General features: G+C 39.4%; 1 protein-coding gene and 1 pseudogene across 3 annotated transcripts in view; one reads left to right on the top strand and one right to left on the bottom strand.

Moving 5' to 3' along the window:
* Nucleotides 1-21,073, top strand: part of ZFAND3 (zinc finger AN1-type containing 3) — a 296,203-nt gene that overhangs the window by 191,050 nt on the left and 84,080 nt on the right. The gene's annotated exons all lie outside the window — the stretch shown is intronic.
* On the bottom strand, nt 12,057-12,629 carry LOC109459450 (large ribosomal subunit protein uL13m; annotated as a pseudogene).

Here is a 21,073-nt window from a genome sequence, read left to right as displayed (position 1 = left end):
ATTCTTATTGTAAAAATTTCTGCATTTTCTTTCCCTGTAATACAAACTGTTATATAAACAGCGTTGGGTCATTTCAGAACAGAGCAAATATACCACTAATCTAGGAAAGGTGCAAATTATGTCATATCCATGTTTTAATTTTTTAGAAATAGTTCAGGGTGGGAATTTCTGGAATAGCTGTGTAAGAAGGTTAGTGGACACTCTCCCCAGTGAAACAACTATCTACTGAAAATTATTTAAAAAAATTTTTTAATATCTGGAAATTGTCCTAAGGGCACACAGCAAATGGAAGAACACTTATTCAGTAAACGGTACTAGATCTTGGTAAGAACAAGAGCCTGCGGCATTTGAGTCACAACCTGCTCCCTTCCACTGCCTGTCCCAGCACCATGTTATAGAAGCTCTACTCCAGGCGGCGCAGCTGAGAATACGGAGCTTGTTCTTCCCCCAACTCCAGGGACTCTGTCACTGTAGGAGGGACAGGCAGCCATCATCTTTTCTCTACCTCCAGCCCTCTATCGCAGAAGCACTTTTCTGGACATGGGGGCTTAGAGAACTGGGGCTTCCTTCCGTGACCCAGCTCCCACTCACAGGGCAAGGCCTTTGCTTCAGGCCTAACAGGCCAGAGGTGCTGGAGTCCGGCTGCCCTTGGCCCAGCTTGATACTCAGGCAGAGGTTCTGTACCGGGAGGGCCAAGCCCAGATGCACCAGGGTGACCCTCTGGGAGACGCACTGCTGTCCTCACCCTCGGCACCTGTGCGGTGGTAGAGGTTCTGCCGTGGGGGGTGGGGTGGGTGGATGGTGGTGGTGAAAATATTGCCTGTATTTGGAACAAAGCCTAGAGGAGTTCATGCCTAGGGCAGCGTTAAAAACGGTGGCACAATTAAGCAGTGAAAGGTAGCTCTGTGATACCAGTAGCAATAAGCAAAAATGTAAACCAGCTAGAAATTGGACAGAAGTGAGGAGAAAGGGCCCCCCTGGGATCCCAGCCGTACCTCAGGACCTGGAAGGCTGTGCCCAGGCGCTCGCAGTACCACTCAGGAGCCGTTTGAGCAGGATGTGGAGTGGACTTGAAAGCGTTCCCCCAGCTACACACAGACTCATCCACAAAACGGCTCAAGGGGCTTAAAGCTCACCTTAAAGCACAACCTGTGAACAAACGAGGAGGGAACAGTAACTTATTCTGACTCTGGGGGGGTGGTCCTAGAAAGCCGAGCTTAAAAAGAACACCATATCCCACATTCATCCTGGTGATACGTGAGCTTGTGTGCCTGCCCAGGGCTGCACCCTCTCGGTGGTGACCAGAGAGCCTGTGAGCTGCTATCCCTGGCTGACGGCCGGACATCATCATAAACTCCTTGGAAAGTGAAAGCGTTCTCCAAGTTACACACATTTTCAGAAGTCAAGGGTGAAAACCTATCAGGCTGAGGAGGCCTGAGCACAACCTTTGGCCAAGCAGTGCTTCGCTGGCCCTAGGAGTGGCCTGTAGGAATCTAGGCTAATAGACAGAAAACAAGGGGGAAAGTCTGAGAAGGGTTATCAGAGGCTACAAACTGCAGGATAAATAGACTTCACAGAATTAGTCCAACTAAGCCACTTGACAAATAACCATCCAACCAAACAAGCCCCCCAAAAAGGGGGAGAGTAAGTAACCAGACTTGATATAATATATCATCTAAAATGTCCAGTGTTCAACAAAAAGTTGCAAGACATGCAAAGAAAATGGAAAGTGTGGCCATACACAGGACAAAAAAGCAGGCAATAGAAACTGCCTTTCAGGGGACCCAGATGTTGCATTTAGACAAAAATTCCAAATTATAACATGTTTAAAAATTATGTAATTATAAATATGTTTAAAGGAAGGTATGATTACAGTGACTCCGCATCAAGTAGAGAATATCAGTAGATAGAAATTGTAAAAATGGAACCAAGTAGAAATGGAGACTTCAGAAGCTAAGTTGGTGAGCCACCTTTAACATGTTATTACATGTTACATACGTTAGCAAACATACAAATGTATTTTAAAAGGTAAACTGTCTGAAGCGATATCCAGAAACTGAGATCAGAATTCATTTTCTATATAATGTATACTTTTCTCACTTGGGCAGACAACACTTATTCCATTTAGTTCGTCTTATTTTATAAGACACCAAGTTGCTTCACAGCTTATGGAAAACATAATGTGGTTTCTGCCTAAGAAGCAGGTCTCAGCTCTACTGTGTTTCCCCGGAAATAAGACCGAGCCGGACCATCAGCTCTAGTACATCTTTTGGAGCAAAAATTAATATAAGACCCGGTCTCATTATACTGTAATATAAGACCGGGTCTTATATTAATTTTGCTCCAAAAGACTCACTAGAGCTGAGTGTCTGGCTAGATCTTATTTTCGGGGAAACACAGTAGTCATATATCCTACTAACTCAATATATGTTTCCCTTTTCTTTGAGTTATTCGATCTTTTAGGGAACAGAGAATGTGTATGTCTCCGCCATGGCCATTTATAGCTTAGAACTTCTTAAAGAGTTGTAAATGTAATGGTAAGCACATGCAACATAAGATATCAGGAAATGAGGAGAAATGTTGTTAGTATTATCTGAGTGTAGCCCTCCCGTTGCGGTTTTCCTGATGTCTGACACAAGCTAGCCGTCGGGGGTTCAGCAGAACAGAATTTCTGGGAGGGTAGTTGTGTGGAATTCACCTCCCGGGCGGTCAGTAAACACTGTTTCCTGCCATATTCTCATTCAGATTTTTCAGATCATGACCTGTACCACTGTGATTAGGATAAGCATGGTTGGGCTGTGTCAGCTAATGAGAGAGGATAGGCATATCCATAATGCAGAAATGCATTGTAAATGAGACTTGAAGATATTTTTTCCCCTCTATGCCCTGGTTTCGTGCACAAATTATAGCAAACATATTTATCCTTAAATAAATATAATAACTTACATTCTCCTTTAGGCTGACCCAGTATTCACTTGTCTCTAGGAAGAATTTAGAGTATGTCACGGTTCAAATTTTTGGTTCTCAAGAAAGTGTAATGGCACTTATTTAAGAAGCATTATAATCACTAATCCATCACCATTTTAAAGGTAAATACATAAATAGCTTCTTGATAAAATGTTTTTCACAGCCCAGGTTGCCCAGGTAATTAGGTGACGTTGACAGTACAGTTAACTGAAAGGCATCGTCTGGTAGGTGAACGGTGTGTGTGCGTACACGAGCTTTAATGTAGATAAAGGAAACGTATCCATGTCCAGAGCTGGAGGCACAGTAGCACTTCCATTGGGGAGGGGAGGGTCACAAGGTCACCCAGTCACTGCTGATACTCCTTAATTAGGATGAGGACTCTGGGTCCTTTAAAGCTCACATTTGTCTTTCTCCTGAGGGGTGGGTATACAGGCTGTGCTCTCCTGTCTCCTCCCAGCTGTTCTGGAGACCTGCCAAGGGACTGCCTGTGCACTGAGTGTAGTAACTGACAACAAACCCAGCGTACTCCTGAATGTGTGCTGCAAAACGGGTGAATCAAAGATTGCTTCCCCAAACTGCACAGCCTAATCTTTCCTTGCAGGGAGTAACTTTTCCTTCTCATGGTCTTAGTGTATGTCTTCTCTCTGAGGAGGCTGTGTGGAAGGGTGTGAGCTCATTAGTACCCGTGCCACAGCACGGAGAGGGTAGAGAGTCAAAGCAGTGAGGGGCCACACTCTCCTCCTTCCTGGGAGCCCACGTTTGGGAAGTGGGGCTTCCAGGGCTTTGAGGATTGATTAGCTGGTCTGAGTCCTCTGGTCTTAGCATCTCACCCTGTCGTTTTTCTCTGCCATGCTGCATTGAGGACCCTAAGAGTAGAAGCAGCTCTGCTAACTAGAAAGCTTTATTGTCCTCTAGCCTGCTTTCTCCTGTATGGGAGGCAGAGGTGATGCATGCAGCGCAGCCTCTTGTTTGCAGTCAAAACAGGAGACTCTGCTTAGCATGTTGATCCACTAGCTCTTTGTGAAAGGGCTCATGACTTTTTATTTCATCCAGATATTTCTAAATGGGTGAACTTGAAGCGAATTTTACCAACTAAAACTAAAGCAAATATACCATTTTAATTGGATTTGGAAGGAATGTACAAGAGAAATTGTACAATAGGATATTTTTAAATGGCAAGGTTTATCCTAGGCCTCCAGGAAGTATTCTGAGGCAGGGTCTCCAAATACGTTCATACAGGAAAAGTCAGCCGAAAGTCGAAAGCCATGTTCCCCCCACCCAATGCTTTCATTTTTTTTTAAGAGGGAAAGAACGTCTTTCTGACATAACTTAGAAGATTCAGAATTGTCTCCTGTACCTTTTCAGTGTCAGTAGACCTTCATAGTCATTTGTCTTTGCCAAATAACGTTCATTAGTCTCATGTTTAGATGTTATTCTGGATACAAAGGTTTTAAAGGGTTTGAAGCAAGGCACACGAAAAAGGAGCCGAATCTCTTACCGTATAATCTGCCTGGGGCATCACTATCTCTTGAAGCTGTTGGATCAGACCCCGAGATCTGCTTGGCATGAAGCTCCAGCTAATTGGGGTCTGGCTGTGTTTGCTTTTGAGGTAGAAGTAAAACCACGGATGGTAAAATGAACAGGTTTGGGTCTTGTGTTTTGTTTTTAATATAAGATTAGGAGATAAAATCTAGATCCGAGTTTCTCAATCTGGGAACAGGCTATATTACCAGTGCTCCCAGTTTTCACAAGTTTGAGAAACCCTGCCTGTGTCAGGTGTCTCTTTCTCTGTTTCCTTATATTTTGTTAAGAAAATAAAAAAGGTGTGAGGTCTTGTTTATACAAGTTAGTGTCTTATCCCTTTTAAAATTTGCTTCCTTACCAGAGGTCAGTTTTACAAGACTACAGGTTATTTGGGAAGAATGAGAAGATCTAAAGGTGTATGAAATCTCAGAGGCTTGCCTATCTGATGTCAGTGATTCCTAACAACTTGAAGGTTACAATGGCCTCTAATCAGCTTCAAAATGTATATGGAAGAGCCTAACTGGCCTGTGTCTGTCTGTCTCTCTGTCTCTCTCTCACCTTTTCTGTATATATTTTCATTCTAGCTTTGTCAAAGATTTGGGGAATTTTGCCTCAGAAGGAGTCAGGAGGGGAATGTAGTATATTCATAAGATGGAGTAGTACGTAGAACTTAAAATGAAAAATTAGATACATATGTGTTAGCGTGGTTATGTGCAAAAACTAACATCGAGGAAAAGCTGCTCATAGTACGAGACATGCAGTATGGTACCATTTATGCACATCATAAAACCAGTGCTATACACTGGATGGGTAATACAAGTGTAAGTACACGGACCTCGACTTGACTGACAGTACTTTTTTAAAAGTTCACTTACACACGCGCACACACACATGCACAGACACATACACACGTGTAATGCAAATACAGCAGATACTAAATTAGTTAATTCTGGTTGGTGAGAATGCAGGTATTTGTCATGTTCTCAGTGTTTGGTTTTCAATATTTTTAAAAATACATACTTACTGTTAAAATAAAGCCATGATATAGGTAAGGAAAATAATACTCCCCTTCCTAACTCTTCCATCTGGTTATTACAACTCCTAAACTTATGGTACATCTCTGTTAGACTTTTGGGGGAGAAATGAATAAAAAAACTAAAAAACTTAATTTTAAAACACAAATAGTATATTAAACGTAGTATTTTGTAAGCCTACATTTTAAACTTTTTTTCCACTGTGTCTGTACGTACAGATCTGCCTCATCTCCTCTTAAAGGACATTTTGGTTAACATAGTTACACAAATTTTGCAGTGAATATTCTGGTATATGTATCTTATAAAAAGAAAACTCATATGCTTATTTTTTTTAATTGTAAGATTCACATATCATAAAATTTATCATTTTAAGTGTACAGTTCAGTAATGTTAAAAACATTTAAATGTTATATAACCAACCTCCAGAACTTTTCGTCTTGCAAAACTTAAACTCTGTACTCGTTAAACAATTCTCCAATCCCGTGTCCTCAGCCCCTGACAACCACCATCCTGCTTTCTGTCTCTGAATTTGACCTCTCTAGGTGCTTCATATAAATGGAATCCTACACTGTCTTTTTGTTACTGGCTTATTTCATATAACATGATGTCCTTAAAGTTTATTCATGGTGTAGCATGTAACAGAATTCCCTACCTTTTTATGGCTGAATAATATTCCACTGTCTGTATATACCATATTGTGTTCATTCATTCATCATTGAACACTTAGGCTGCTTTCCATGTACACTTTTTTTAAAAACCTTTTTTTTTTCGATACAACTTCAAACATAAAGAAAAACTGTAAAAAATAATACAGGGAAGTCCCATATATCCTTTACGTAGATTTAGCAGTTTACGTTTTATCCCATTTGTTTTATCATTCGATGTATGTTTTATCATACACACACATGTGGCGTGTGTATGCACGCATGCACGCACGCATCTTTTCCTGAACCATTTGAGTGAAAATTGAAGTCATTGTGCCTTTTTATCCTTAAATATTTCAATGTGTATTTTCTTAAGAACAAGAGTATTGTCTTAACCACTGCAGTAGAGTGATCAAAATCAGGAAATCTACTACCGTGTTTCCCCGAAAATAAGACCTAATCGGAAAATAAGCCGCAGCATGATTTTTGAGGATGACATCCCCTGAACATAAGCCCTAATGCATCTTTTGGAGCAAAAATTAATATAAGACCTGGTCTTATTTTCGTGGTAACACGGTATTGATACCATTTTATTACTTGATCCATAGAATTTCATCAGTTGTCTCAGTAATATCCTTTATAGCTATTTTTTCTCCTGGATCAGTCTAATCGTTGGATTTAGTTGTCATGTCTCTTCCATCTCTTTTAGTTTGGAATTCTTTTGTTTGTTCTTCTTGACCTTGACGTTGGTGAGGAATTCAAGTCAATTATTTTGTAGAAGGCCCCTCAATTTGTGTTTTTCAGATGTTTACTCATGATTAGATTCAAGTCATGTAGTGTTGAGAGAAATACCAGAAAAGTGAAGTTGTGTCCTCATCGCCATCATATCCGGAGCATGTGATACAAAGGTGGTATCCTCACCTGTGGCCAGTGTGAGGAGGGTGGAAACTATGCTCATTTAAATTTTTGATCTGTTTCTTGAGCTGCTTTTTAAGAAGCATAAGGCCATTTTTGTGATTACCGGATTTCAGCCACAAGAAACATCTGCAAAAGAGGGAGACAGAGATAAAGATGGGATTGTCTTTCTTTCGGTGCCATTCAGGACTAACAGTTCACAACTATCTGAATGGCTAAATGAGGCATTTAGGGTGTTTTTTAAAGAACAGATGATTAGCAGTATATAATTTATATTAAGTACAAAACCCTACTTGGGAAAGTTACGGATTAATATCCTTCATGGGGTGCATTTCCCTTATAGAGTCAGACATTTTTGTGTTGCTCATTTGAGCTCTTAGTACAGTGATTAAGATGGCCCAGAACAAGTTGATTTCTTTTCTTCTCTGTACCTCAGTTTCTTCATATATAAAATGAAGATGTATTACATCATTGGTATTGTAACTTTTTTTTACTACATCCTACAATAAGAAATACATTTTGCATTATGATCCAACATACACATATGTATGTGCATAATACATATAACGAAGTCAAGTTTTAGAAAACAAAATTTAACCTTGCTATCTTCAGTGCACTCTGATATTTTTTTACATTGTTTCTTTAAAGTGCTGGTGGTACTTTAAAAATTGTTTTTACTTCAAAAACCTTGTAGTAGATTATTTCTGAAAGCTCTTCAGTTCCAAAATTTTATGAGTGTACTTTATGAAATTATTTTTTAAATGACAATGTAAAAACTACAAACTTTGGAACAAGGTCTGGCATGGGAGTAGTTACAATGAACAGCTTCTCTTATATAGATAGTTGTAGTCAATTCAACAGCCAGTCCAGTAAAGATCTAGTCCCAAATTTTTAATCTGTCCCTCCACTTGCAATCCCTGCTAGTATAAGCCAGTTTTGCTCTTTTTCCTCCTTTAAACTGACCTTCTGCACCGTTTTCTCTTTTTGTGCATCCATAGCAACATGCTAATTACTACTTATGGTGCTTTTTTTTTTTTTTTAATTTCTGGCCATGACTAAATGGTTAGTGGAAAAGATTGATTTAAAACGATGCTGGATTTTAATTTGGTTAAAAATAAGGTTAGTCATTAAGTGCTCTTTTTAAAAAAGGTGTTTTTTGTTTGTTTGAAAACATTGTTAGGTATGCAAATAAGGTGGTAACTGTAATATTTATAAAATTGAAACAAAAGTTTGCCTTTTCGTCATCTTGAAGAATTTGAGCGCCTGAATGCTAGAGCCACAGTTCACTCTTGCGTAGGCAGTGCCTCAGCAAGAACTTGGCTGAAGACAATGTGATTTTCCTTGTCATTCTCAGTTTTAGTTTTTAGAAAAAAAGATGAATGGAATTTAACATCAATCAAATTGCTAAACACAGTATTAACGGAAATTGGGAACGTGCTGCAGCCCTCCTTGACATGCTAGCCTTCTCCCTGAGTCTGCACTGCAGCGTTACTCACACATGGAACCAAGTGAAATGGTAAATCACTTACATAAATGGGAGCTTTGGGGCTGGTTGTATTGAGATGTTTTTGCTCTTGATACAGTACATTTGAAGATGCAGAGTAATTACTCTTTCTTTTCAGGGCAGATCTTTTTAGGTTTATATGATCTGTGCTGAGACAATTGAAGTGTGAACTGCAAGGGAAGTGGTTGTGCTGCTTTGGCAGTGTCGTACCTCACCTCCTAAGCATTCTCTGGTCGTTTTGTTTATTACTTTTCAGCTTCTCAATTTTTAGATCTATTATTTAGACATGGCATGTCTTGCCCTAAAACCTGTTTGGTTCTATTTAGTGGATATTTCTTCGACATGCATTTTTTGCCCTGAAGGATAAAATGAGAAAAAAAGAATCTGCAACTGATTTCCTCATACAGAAATTCTAATGTAGTTCATGTAGAATTTTATTCTGAATTTGATATACTCATATATTTTCTAGTAATTTTTCTCCCGTTTGGTTTCTAGGTAGCTTTCATTTAAATATAGATACAGACATAAATATATGTTATTTACAAATGTTTATCTTTATGAAATCCCCACATAAAAATGAGATTATGGTATTTATTTTTATTTAATTATCACCACTTCTTTCCAAAAAATGGTAGTTTGGTAAAACAGTGAGATAGAGTGCGATAAGCCTTTGTTTTTTAACTGAAGAAATCAGGACAGAGGGAAAATTCAGATCGATTAATAAGATGAAGACGAGGAATTTGAACACAAACTTGTGCCATAAACATCTGTGTAACTGTTAAAATCAGAGATCTCAGCTTCTTAGGAGTCAGAGCAAAAATGGAAATGCAAACAATTCAAAAGTCAACATCCTGTGAGCTCTACAGTGGATAAGGAGAAGAGTAGTGAACAGCCCTTCAAAAAGTGTGTTTTCCGTGGCTCTTATAGCTTCCCTCGTTAGAAGCCAAGAGCATTATCTATGAAAAATGGGTACCCGGGTGGTAGTTGAAGTAAATCTCATTTTCCTTTTTCTCATTGGTCAGAATTAATGATAAACAAAGTCTCTCAGACTAATGCAGGACCTAAACCCAGTTAATTGCCTAAATTAGAAGTTATAAAGGATTTGATTGACAAGTCCTCTTGTTGGGCAACCTAGAATAAGAGTGAGGGACTTTAGAGTTGTATCTACATAGAACATCATCACTGCATTTGCTTAGTACTAATACAAATTAAGGAGGGATTTGCCTATATCACATGCCATTCGGTGTAATTTTAGAATGGATAACTTCCTCTTCCCATTCAAAACACATTTAACCAAGCTTGCAATTGAAATAAAAAGCATACTCCTAAATGAAAACTATATTTTAAATGAGTTAGATATACATATTTTACATGTCTTAAATGAATTTTAGACAAAATCAGATTGGACTATTTAGTTAGTACAAGGCAGTTGGTTCCTAAGAAGGACTTTCTAGTAATTTTGTTTTTTCTGTTTGATAGGGAGCTATAAATATTTCAGTGCATTCACTTAGTAAGTAGCCTTTGTCCCTTTCAGAATCAGGAGTGAGCCTGAGTTGCAATCATTAAAAGAGAAATCAAATAAACATAGCATGGCCTTATTAATTTGAAAATAAAATTTCTAGTTAGAGTCAGAATATCTTGTATTTTATAAAAACAGGGTTTTTAGTTGGCTGGAAATCACAGTTTTTTTTCTGATAAGACTTTATTTTCAGTAAACCAGTATTAGCCTAATATAGTTTTGTTGCAATGCATATACCGAGATTTTCGTACAGCAATAATAGAATTGAATGCAGCCTGGTAGAAAGTTCAGGTTATTTGCCAAGCCCACAGCTTGTTATTTGCCAGCAGCTGAGAAAACCAGAGTTAGGACTATTGTACTGATCTAGTACAGTTGACCCTTGAACAACGAAGGGGTTAAGACCATCAGCCCCCTGTACAGTTGAAAATCTGTGTATAACTTGACTTACCAAAAACTTTACTAATACGGTAGCCTGCTGTTTGCCAGAAGCCTTACTGATAACGTCTATTAACATGTATTTTGTATGTTGTATGTATTATGTACTATATTCTTACAATAAAGTTAGAGAAAAGAAAATGTTACTAAGAAAATCATAAGGGAGAGAAAATACACTTAGAGTATTTGTAGGAAAAAAATCCACGTGTAAGTGTACTTGCGCAGTTCAAACTTGTGTCGTTCAAGGGTCCACTGTATTATAAAGTCACCAGTCATGACTATATGTTAGAGACCTGACGTCTTTCAAACCCAATCTGATATTTTTTAGGCCCTTTTCATCTGTGATACCTTTCAGAATATAGTATCTGTTTTGTTTTCTGAGGGAAAAAATGGGCCTGTGTGCACACGTGTTAGTTTCCTAAGGTTAGCCCAGAAATTTTGCAGGCGCACCTCGGAGTTATTGCGGGTTTGGTTCCAGACCACTGCTATACAGCAAGTATTTTAATAAAGTGAGTCACACAGGTTTTTTGGTTTCCCAGTGCATATAAAAGTTATGTTTACACTATACTGTAGTCTATTAAGTGTATAGTAGCATTGTCTTTAAAAACTGTACATACCTTAATTAAAAAATACTTGAATTGGTAAAACATGCTAACCATCATCTCAGCCTTCGGTGAGTCATAATCATTTGGTGGCCAGAGGGTCCTGCCGTGATACTGACGGCTGCTGACCTTCAGGTGGCGGTTGCTAAAGGGTGGAGTGGCTGTGGCAACAGGGAAGCTTGCCGCAGTGATGGACTCCTCCTTTCACGAATCATTTCTCTTTATTAAATGCTTTTGATAGCATTTTACCCATAGTAGAACTTTCAGAATTGGAGTCAATCCTCTCAAGCCCTGCTGCTGTTTTATCAACTAAGTTATGTAATATTCTAAATCCTTTGTTGTCATTTCAATAACCTTCACAGCATCTTCACCAGGAGGACATTCCATCTCAAGAAACCACTTTCTTTGCTCATCCATAAGCAGCAACTAGTCATCCTTTAAAGTTCTATCAAGCGATGATTGCCACAGAGCAGTCGCATCTGCAGGCTCCACTTCTGATACGTGGATTTTTCCCCACAAATACTCTTAAGTGTATTTTCTCTCCCTTAGGATTCTAATTCTCTGCTATTTCCACCACATCTGCAGTTATTAATACTTCCTCCACTGAAGTCTTTTGTCTTTTTTTTTAGTTAACCAAGTAAGCAGTTTTATTTTTATCGCCATTTATAACATTCAAATCAGATACATGATAAAGCAATTCTATAAAATAATGTATTTTATTGCAATTCCCTGTTGAAGGAAGATCCCTTCCTGACCTTTTTGTACAAATTTTCAGCACGCACAACAAATTTCTTGTCAGGATGCAGCAGTTGTCTCACTTGACCGTATAGGTTAGGAGAAATTTATCTGGAAGAAGTTTCAATCACCTCATTGTTATTTTCTGCAATTTTCATTCTTCTATAGACAGTAATCTTAGGGTGGAGACCACACTCTTAGGAAAGCCTCTCTTTCTTCTTATGTCTACGCATCTAGACATCTCGGTCCTTTTCATGGTTGGGGAAACTCTTCCACTAAATTCTTATGACTATTTTCTGGTATGTCCTTATCTGGGGAAAATCTGGAGAAGGATGCAACCTCCGCCTCATAGTTCTATGAAGGTTTTGTGGTAGCATGCCATAAATAGCTAGTTTGACAGTTGCCACTGGATCCTCCTGGTGAAGTTGAGCAGCTGTTATTTGTTCAAATCCACCTAGGTAAGCAGTATGTGAGGAGTGTACTTCTCATGTTCCTGTTTGTTTCCAGACTGCAGTGTGCCGTGCGTTTGTTATGGCATCATCACCGCAGTCAGAGGTTTATGCACCGTCATAAACCTGATGCCGCAGCAGCAAGTTTGCCAGGGTGCTGCATTTGCCCATCTGGGAGATACCAAACGTGAGCAAAAGTGGCTCACTGCTGGGGGGCCCTGGAGAAACTCGTTCCCCTACTTGCAGGACCGTCCTTCTTTCTCCCCTCCACTGAAATCTGGAGCCTGTCAAAGTCATCCATCCATGAGGGCAGGGGTCAAATTCTTCCTCCTGTAATTGTTGATATTTGGAGTTCTTCCCATGAATCGTGAATGGTCTTAATGGCATCTAGACTGGTGACTCCTTTCCAGAAGGTTTTTCATTTGTTTGGTCCAGAGCCATCAGAGGAATCATTATCTACCGTGTTTCCCCGAAAATAAGACCTAGTCGGACAGTCAGCTCTAATGTGTCTTTTGGAGCAAGAATTAATATAAGACCCAGTATTATATTATGTCAGATAAGACCCAATCTGATATTATAATAAAATAAGACCAGGTTTTATATTAATTTTTGCTCCAAAAGAAGCATTAGAACTGATTGTCCGGCTAGGTCTTATTTTTGGGGAAACAGGGTAGCTAGCAGCTATAGCCTTACGAAATGTTTGTTTTTTCTTTGAAAAAATTTTACACTTTATTTTGACATTCAGTATTATTTTATATTACTTTTAGGTGTACAGCACAGTTGTTAGACATTAATATAATTTAAGAAGTGAGCGCCCTGACTAGTCTAGTACCCACCTGTAGCTATACACAGTTATAACTATATTCTTGATTATATTCCCTATGCTATACTTTACATCCCCATGACTATTTTTCTACCAATTTCTATTTCTTAATCCCTTCACCTTTTTCACCCTGCCCCCAACCCCCTCTCATCTGTCACCCCGATAAATCTAGTACCCATCTGATATCATACATAGTTGTTACAATATTATTGACTATATTCTTTATGCTATACCCTAAATCCCATACTGTGTAACAACCAATTTGTACTTCTTAATTCCTTCCCCTTTTTCAGTCACCCCAACCCCCCAGCGTCTGGCAACCATCAAAATGTTCTCTGTATCTAAGTTTGTTTCTGTTTATTTTGTCATTAAGAGTCCACATATAAGCAAAATCGCATTGTGTCTGTCTGTCTGACATACTCCACTCAGCACAACACCCTCCAGCTCCATCCATGCCACAGATGACAAGAACCCATTCCCTTCCATGGCTGAGCAATATTCCATTGTATATATGTACCACCTCCTCTTTATCCATTCATCCAATGATGGACACCCAGGCTGCCTCCACATCTCGGCCATTGTAAACAATGAACATATGGATGAGCACGTCCCCTTGAAGTAGTGTTTTGGGTTTCTTCAGATAAAAACCCAGAAGTGGGATTACTGGGTCCTTCCTTGTCTCTGTTATAGCCTTTGTTTTAAAGTCTATTTTGTCTGATATAAGTACTGCTACCTCAGCTTTTTGTTTGTTTCCATTTTCATGATATATCTTTTTTTAAATCCCTTTACTTTCAGTCTGTGTGCCATGAAATGTATTTCTTAAATAAGACTTGCAAGTCAGAATTACTCCTTGATCATGGCTACAGAATGGATGCTGTGTCAGCAGCATGAAAACCACGTTCATCTTGTGCTTCTCCGTCGGAGCTCTGGGGTGACCAGACGCGTTGTCAGTGAGCAGCAGTACTTTGAAAGGAATCTTTTTTTTCCGGGCAGTATTTCTTAGTAATGGGCTTAAAACATTCTGTAAACCATTGTGTAAACACAGGTGCTGTCATCCAGACTTTTTGTTCCATTTATAGAGCATAGGCTTTATAGAGTAAATTTAATGTAATTCTTAAGGGCCCTGGGATTTGCAGATGGTAAATGAGCATTGGCTTCAACTTAAAGCCACCAGCTGCATTAGCCCCTAACAAGAGAGTCAGACTGTCCCTTGAAACTTTGAGGCCAGGCATTGACTTCTCCTCTCCAGCTATGAAGGTCCTAAATGGCATCTTCTTCCACTATAAGGCTGTTTTGTCTGCACTGAAAATCTGTTGTTCAGTGTAGCAAACTTCATTAGTTATTTTAATTAGGTCTTCTGGATAACTTGCTGCAGCTTCTCCATCTGCACTTTGCAGTTTTAGGTTAAGAAGACAACCTCTTTCCTTAAACCTCATGAACCACCCTCTGCTAGGTTCATACTTTTCTTCTGCACCTTCCTCACCTCTCTCAGGCTTCACAGAATTGAAGAGAGTTAGGGCCTTGCTCTGGATTGGGCTTTGGCTTAATTGGAATGTCGTGGCTGGAAAACCTCCACGTCAGCAAGAAGGCCGTTTTGCTTTCTTATCATTCCCGGGGGTGGCACTTTTAGTTTCCTTCAAGAACTTTTCCTCTGCTTTCACAGCGAGGCTCACGCTTTGGTGTAAGAGGCCTAGTTTTCCACCTGTCTCGGCTTTTGACATGCCTCCCTCAGTAAGCTTAATCATTTCTAGCTTTTGATTTAAAGTGAAAGACGTGGACTTTCACTTAAACACTTAGAGGCCATTGTAGGTTTATTAAGTGGCCTGATTTCAATATTGTTTTGTCTCAGAGAGTAAGGAGGCCCGAGGAGAGGGAGAGAGAGGGGGGAGTGGCCGGTCGATGAAACAGTCAGAATACACACAACAGTTACCGATTAAGTTCACCGTCTTATACAGGTGCAGTTCTTGGAGCCCCCAAAACAATTATAATTGTAACATCAGAGATCACTGATCACAGATCACCGGTCACCATAACAAATACAGTAATACTCCAGGTTGGTGTTTTTGTTCTGTCTTTTCTCCTATCACTTCTGCACAGTAAAATGAAGGGCTGGTAGCATGAAGACTGTGGATACAGGTATAACAACAATCAGGGATCTGCAAAAAGGGGGGTAACCTGACTTTTTCTAATTCATTCCCAAATGCTTTGCTAATTCTCTATTCTGTGGTCCAGGCTCCAGCCTCTCCAGCAGTTAGGTCTGTGTTACATCTGTGCCATTCGAATGATTCGTGAATGTCAGTAAGCACTAATGGCTTGAGGGGACGTCTTTAAATGGTACCACGGATCAGCTGTAAACATATAGGTCAGCGGTTTTTGTTTTGTTTTTAGTTTCTAATTTGCCTATTTAATTTTGTCAGTTTTGCCTAATATTTCCACAATATGCCAAGCCCTATTGGTAATTTTGGTGGTTGAGCCATATGTGTGGGTTGTGTATATATGCACACACATCATCAAATGCTCCTTTTATTGAAACTAGATTTAATGTCACAACATTCAGAAAACTTCTCCCTGTGTTTTTCAATTTTTTTTAAAAAAAATGACACATTTTGTGGCTGGACTGAAATGAGGTAAATGGGTCTCCTGTGCGTGTTATTGTTGTACTAATGGATTTTTAGACATTTGCTGTAATGTTAACATGTTAATTTATGCCCTGTAAATGAATGTGAGACATTATTCCTGGGAAAACTGTATAGTCTGCACAATAAGTGCTGTATAAGAAACAAGCCTTCCTGCAAATAACTTTTTTTGCTAGTTCACACTTCTGAGCAGCAGGCTGTACAGGTGTAAAGAATCTAGGGGCCGTATAATTTCAGTGATAAACCATATTATAAAATAAGCTTAATTACTGATAAGAGTTTTATTTGTAAGCTTCATATATTCATTCTCTTGTTGACTATTTTGCAAGAAGCATTTGAACATGTGCTTTTGGGAGCCAATCTAATGTTATTTCTATTCTTAAGTAGAAGTTGCAGCTTTGTGGTCTGAATCTAAGCAACCAGGAATTGAGGGGTCTTGGCTCTCAAGTCCTGTCAGAACCAGTGACCTGTGGTGAGTCATAAGGAAGAAAATTTTGTGCAGGGATAGTTTGTAAAAGGTCAAACATCTGTTTATTGACAAGGGTGCTTAATATTTCTACTGTATGTAGAAATATTCTTGATTCCTATAAATTTTATAGCAATTTGAAGTCCATTAATGTCCGAGAGAACTAATATTTTCAGCAGTATCAAATAAGTTAAATTCAACAAATCTGTATTGTGTATTCTGTGGAGGGCATTTTGCTTAGGGGCTGGAGCATATAGTGAATAAGACATTTATTCATCCGTCCAACAAATATTTAAGTGCCTTCTGTGAATAATCTCAAGGGCCTCACTGAGGAAATAGTGTTTATGTGAAGGTTCAAAGATGAGTAGAAATTACCAACATGAATAGCAGAATAAAGAAAAGTAATCTCCACGTGCCACGATCAAAATACTCCAGGTTGAGAACAAGAGTGTGGAGTGTTTGAAAAACCAAAAGGACCCCAGAATGGCTGGAGCAGGGGGAGCAGTGGCTTAAGATGAGATGGAAGAGATAGCCAGACACCAGTTCTTGGAGAGACTTCTAACTTTTAACCATGTTTAAGATTTTGGATCTGATTATAAAGGCAATGGGAGGCCATTCAAGGGTTTAGGGAAGAAAATGACTTTATCAGAATTTGTCTTGTTTACAGTGTCACTTTGATTACCTTGTGGAGAATGGATTAGAGTGATGTAAAGAGAGTAGGATGTAAAGAAATCAGTTAGGATCCTATTGAAGGAACCTGGCAAGTGATGTTGACTTAGAGGGTAGTGGAGAAGTGGAGGATTCAAGAAATACTTCGGAGTTGTAGGGGACGAGACGTGGTAATTTTGAGATGTAGAATTAAGGGAGGGAGAGTGTGGAGTGTGGTGAGTCCCAGGTTTCTGGGAGAACGTTGGTGCAGTCCCCTGACATGGGGAGGAGGGCAGAAGGCAACGTCTATTTTAACTTCTGAGCTATACCTCAAAGTGGACAGGTGTATGGGCATAAACGGGGGGCATAGGACAGGAGTCATTTGTCATCAATAGGATACACACACACAGGGTTCCAAAAAATCTATACACATTTTAAGAAAGGAAACACGCTGTATTAGTTGTAATACTCAATATATACCAATAACAAAAGATGAATGCAAGTCACATTTGACGTCTGCAGTTACAAGAGGTGCTCAGAGTGGTTCCCATCAGCGTCCAGACACTTCTGATGATGGCAACTACCGCTTGAGCAACGTTGCCCAAAGTGCCCATCTGTATACATTTTTTTTGGCACCCCGGTATATATGGTGTGTGTAACATGTATATATGAAACTCATCTGAAAGTCTGTTTAGTCTGAGATCAGTGAAGACAGTCCTCTTTTTTTTTTTTTAAAGAGAAGGAATCATGAGAGCGCAGGTGAAAATCAGGTAGGGTAAAGGTTTTCGTTTTTGTTTTTTAAAGAAATTAGAAGAGATTGCTTATAAAAGGAAGTTTAAATGACCCCAGCCACGTTGAGTAGATCACAGTTTTCTCCATTAGCTAGGATCCAAGATGAGTGCCTTTTAAGGTGTTAATGGTAACCAATCTTTTGGTTCTTGGTAATTTTTGTTTAAACTAGTTTGTTTTTGCTGAGGCTGTTAACACAGGTTAACATCCAGCAACTAGAATTTTATTAGGATTTTAATTAGAAGGCTAAAACTCTGGTTTATGAATTGGCTGGCTACTGCTAATGGTTTTGTAGTTTTTTCATTGATTGATTGATTGATTGATTGATTGATTGATTTATATTGGGGAACAGTGTGTTTTTCTAGGACCCATCAGCTCCATGTCAAGTCGTTGTTCTTCCATCTAGTTGACGGGGGGTGGTTCTTCCATCTAGTTGACGGGGGGGGGGGGGGGGGGCAGCTCAGCTCCAAGTCAAGTGGTTGTTTTCAATTTGGTTGTGGAAGGTGCAGCTCACATTGGCCCACGTGGGACGCAAATCGGTGACCTTGGTGTTGTGAGCACCTCTAACCAGCTGAGCCATCTGACCACCCTATTGTAATTTTTAAAAATGTGATATCTAAGGTTTGTGATTGGGATGAGGATGGGAACGTGCATCTTTAAAAAACCTGGAAATGTCCTTCTGAATGGAGGCTGTAGCCTGTTATAGACATAAGTTGAGAGAAGGGATGAGAAGAGGAGAAAACACTGTTCTGATAGAGGAAGCCTTTATACAGTGCCTTGCGTGAACCAAACGAGATACCAGAATTGAATTTTTATTTGCAACATATCCATTTTTCTTTAATTGGGTATTTGAAACGAAGCATTTTATGGTGTCAAACACCAAAGTAAAGCTTCCAGTGGGAGCATGGAGTTATAATCTGTGATACAGCGTCCGATGGGGTTTGGAGACTGGGAATGGAAATGTGGGAAGTGGAAAAGGAACTCCTTTCCATGGCAAGCTATCGCGTTTTGTCAAGCTGGGCGGAGGTTGCTTCAGTGCCGCCTGCTGCAGTAGAATAGTGCAGGCATTAGGTGACGTAAACCTACGTCTCAAACCCTAACTCCAGCGCCGGCCGGGAGGAGGCAGGTTGCCCCACCTTGCCATGCCTCACAGTCCTCGGCTGAAATATGGGGATGACATAGGTCCCGTTTATTTTGAGGATTAAATGAGAGAATGAACGGAAAGCCTCTGACAGAGGGCGTTGTTCATAGTAGACACTTAACTCTTAGTTCTGCTTTCCCCTCCAATTTGATTTTCTTTATACCCAGCTTTAGTGTCTCTAATAATGATACAGAAGCCTTGTAAGTGGCCAGACAGACTTAATGAGTGAGTTAGAACAAAAGCAGTTGAATTTCTCTACTTACTGATTATGAAGTAGAAATTCACAGGTACTAAGCGCTTCATCTTTTAGAAATGCAAACCCAGAAGATGCTGGCAGTGCCCTTAAATGCACACAACAATTGGGTAATAATGTTAAGTGTAATCAGTGGTAAGTAAGTTTTCTACAGAAAGTCATTTTGCCACTTACTCAGTTAACATTTATTGAGCACTGCTTTGTCCTGGGCCTGTACGAGGTGGGAGACTGCCAAGTGAAGACATGATTCTTACATGCCGTCGGAAGTCTTGCGCTGTGGGCAGTCACAGGGTGTTGTGCCAAGAGAGTTTGACAATATGTACCCAGTGCTTTAAAAATGTGCATCGTCTCTTACCCAGTTGATCTACTTCTGGCATTATCACCTGAGGATGTTTGATGAAATCTTGCTTATAATAGTGAAAAATTGGTAACTGCAAATGTGTAACAATAGTGAATTGGCTTAATTGCTGTATTATCAGTGGACGTACTATGAACCCATCAGTGATCACACAGATCTGTACGTGACAAAGAAAAAAATATACATGGTACATTCCTAAGAGCAAAAACTAGATTACCGGAGAGGATTTTTAAAAAGAGAATTTGTTTTCAAAGAAAGAATATAGCGCAGTCCTTTCCAAATTACTTTTGTGTATTCTCTGCCTTGAAGAAATCATTTGAAAAACAAAACAAAACATAGTTGTTGTCGTGATCTGGAAATGGGGTAGCTGAGCGTCTTGCCAAATCTGTGCAGTAGCTCTGAGAGATGAACAGCTGGGGCTGTATATACGTATCAGAGGTGAGTTTGGAGTGATGACTAGATACGGTCTGGTCCCAGTGACACTGCCCTGGTGAATGGGCTGGTCAGCAGAGCAGGGTGAGGTGCTTTTTTGGTGCTCCCAGTTTTTTGAGGTACACTTTGTAGTAAGAAAATTGACCTGTGAGAAAAATCTATCTGAAGACAATGGAGAAAAATATGTCTAGTGAGTATGTGGGCAACCGGCCCCAGGGACTTCACTGGCCATTTTGGCTCAGCTGGTAGGTACCATTAGGTCAGTTTCTCTGTCTTGAGGAAACATCCCATTTCTGGATATTTCAGGACAAGTGTACCTTTGTTGAGAAATTATTTTCCCCCCCTTAGTTGATAATAAGGTAATCTGCCAAAATCTTGGCTTCTGTTCACTTTTGAACAGCAATCCCATTAAAATGCAAAGGTTTTTACTCAAGTTTTACAAATAATAGTTTAGTAATTTGAAAAAGCTTTATTCACACAAACCTGTCTCAGACTCACAGCTTTATTCAAGACCAAGTTTACACCTTTGGATATACCATTAACTCTTAGCAATTTACGGAAATAAATAATGATTCCTAACTTTTCCTCACAGAGATGGATAAGCTTAGCGATTTCTAGTTTTCCCATTTATACGAAAGGTTTAAAACAAATGAACAAGTCTTTTCTGTGTCTGGGTCAAATGAAGTGACTCTGCACCTTCCCTGCATGTTTCCAGGGTGGTATGATCACGGGCTGCCTCTGCCTGTTCTGTGGTTGACTTTTTTTTTTTTTTTTGTAATTTAAACATAAGAGGTTTATTTTCTCTATGTTGTTGACTTTTTACATGTGATACAGATCTGCTCCCCTTCGTTCTTGAAGTAGACTTCTGGAATTTTTTCTGTTTTGTTTAGTTTATTTTGTCAGAAATTGGATGCTGAATGATTCATGAAGAAAAGAACAAGAGTAAGAACTGTGATGCAGACATCAGGGCTAAATGGAAGAGATAACTCAGTGCCCTGTCTTTAGGAGAATACCTTTTATTTTTAATGACATTTGTTGAGTACCCATGTGCTAGATACTAGTACATTATCTTATTTAATCCACATTATTCTGAGAGGTAGAAATAACTCTCTCCCTTCATTTTCTAGATGAGGCCCCAGAAGGTTAAACAGTTTGCTTTTAGCCGTATCCCCAGTAAAAAGTGAAGTCAGGGTTTGAAT

Source organism: Rhinolophus sinicus, linkage group LG05 (genome assembly GCF_036562045.2).
Source record: "Rhinolophus sinicus isolate RSC01 linkage group LG05, ASM3656204v1, whole genome shotgun sequence".
Taxonomy (NCBI): domain Eukaryota; kingdom Metazoa; phylum Chordata; class Mammalia; order Chiroptera; family Rhinolophidae; genus Rhinolophus; species Rhinolophus sinicus.
The sequence above is the reverse complement of the archived record's forward strand: the minus strand, read 5'-3'. Positions and strand labels throughout refer to the sequence as shown.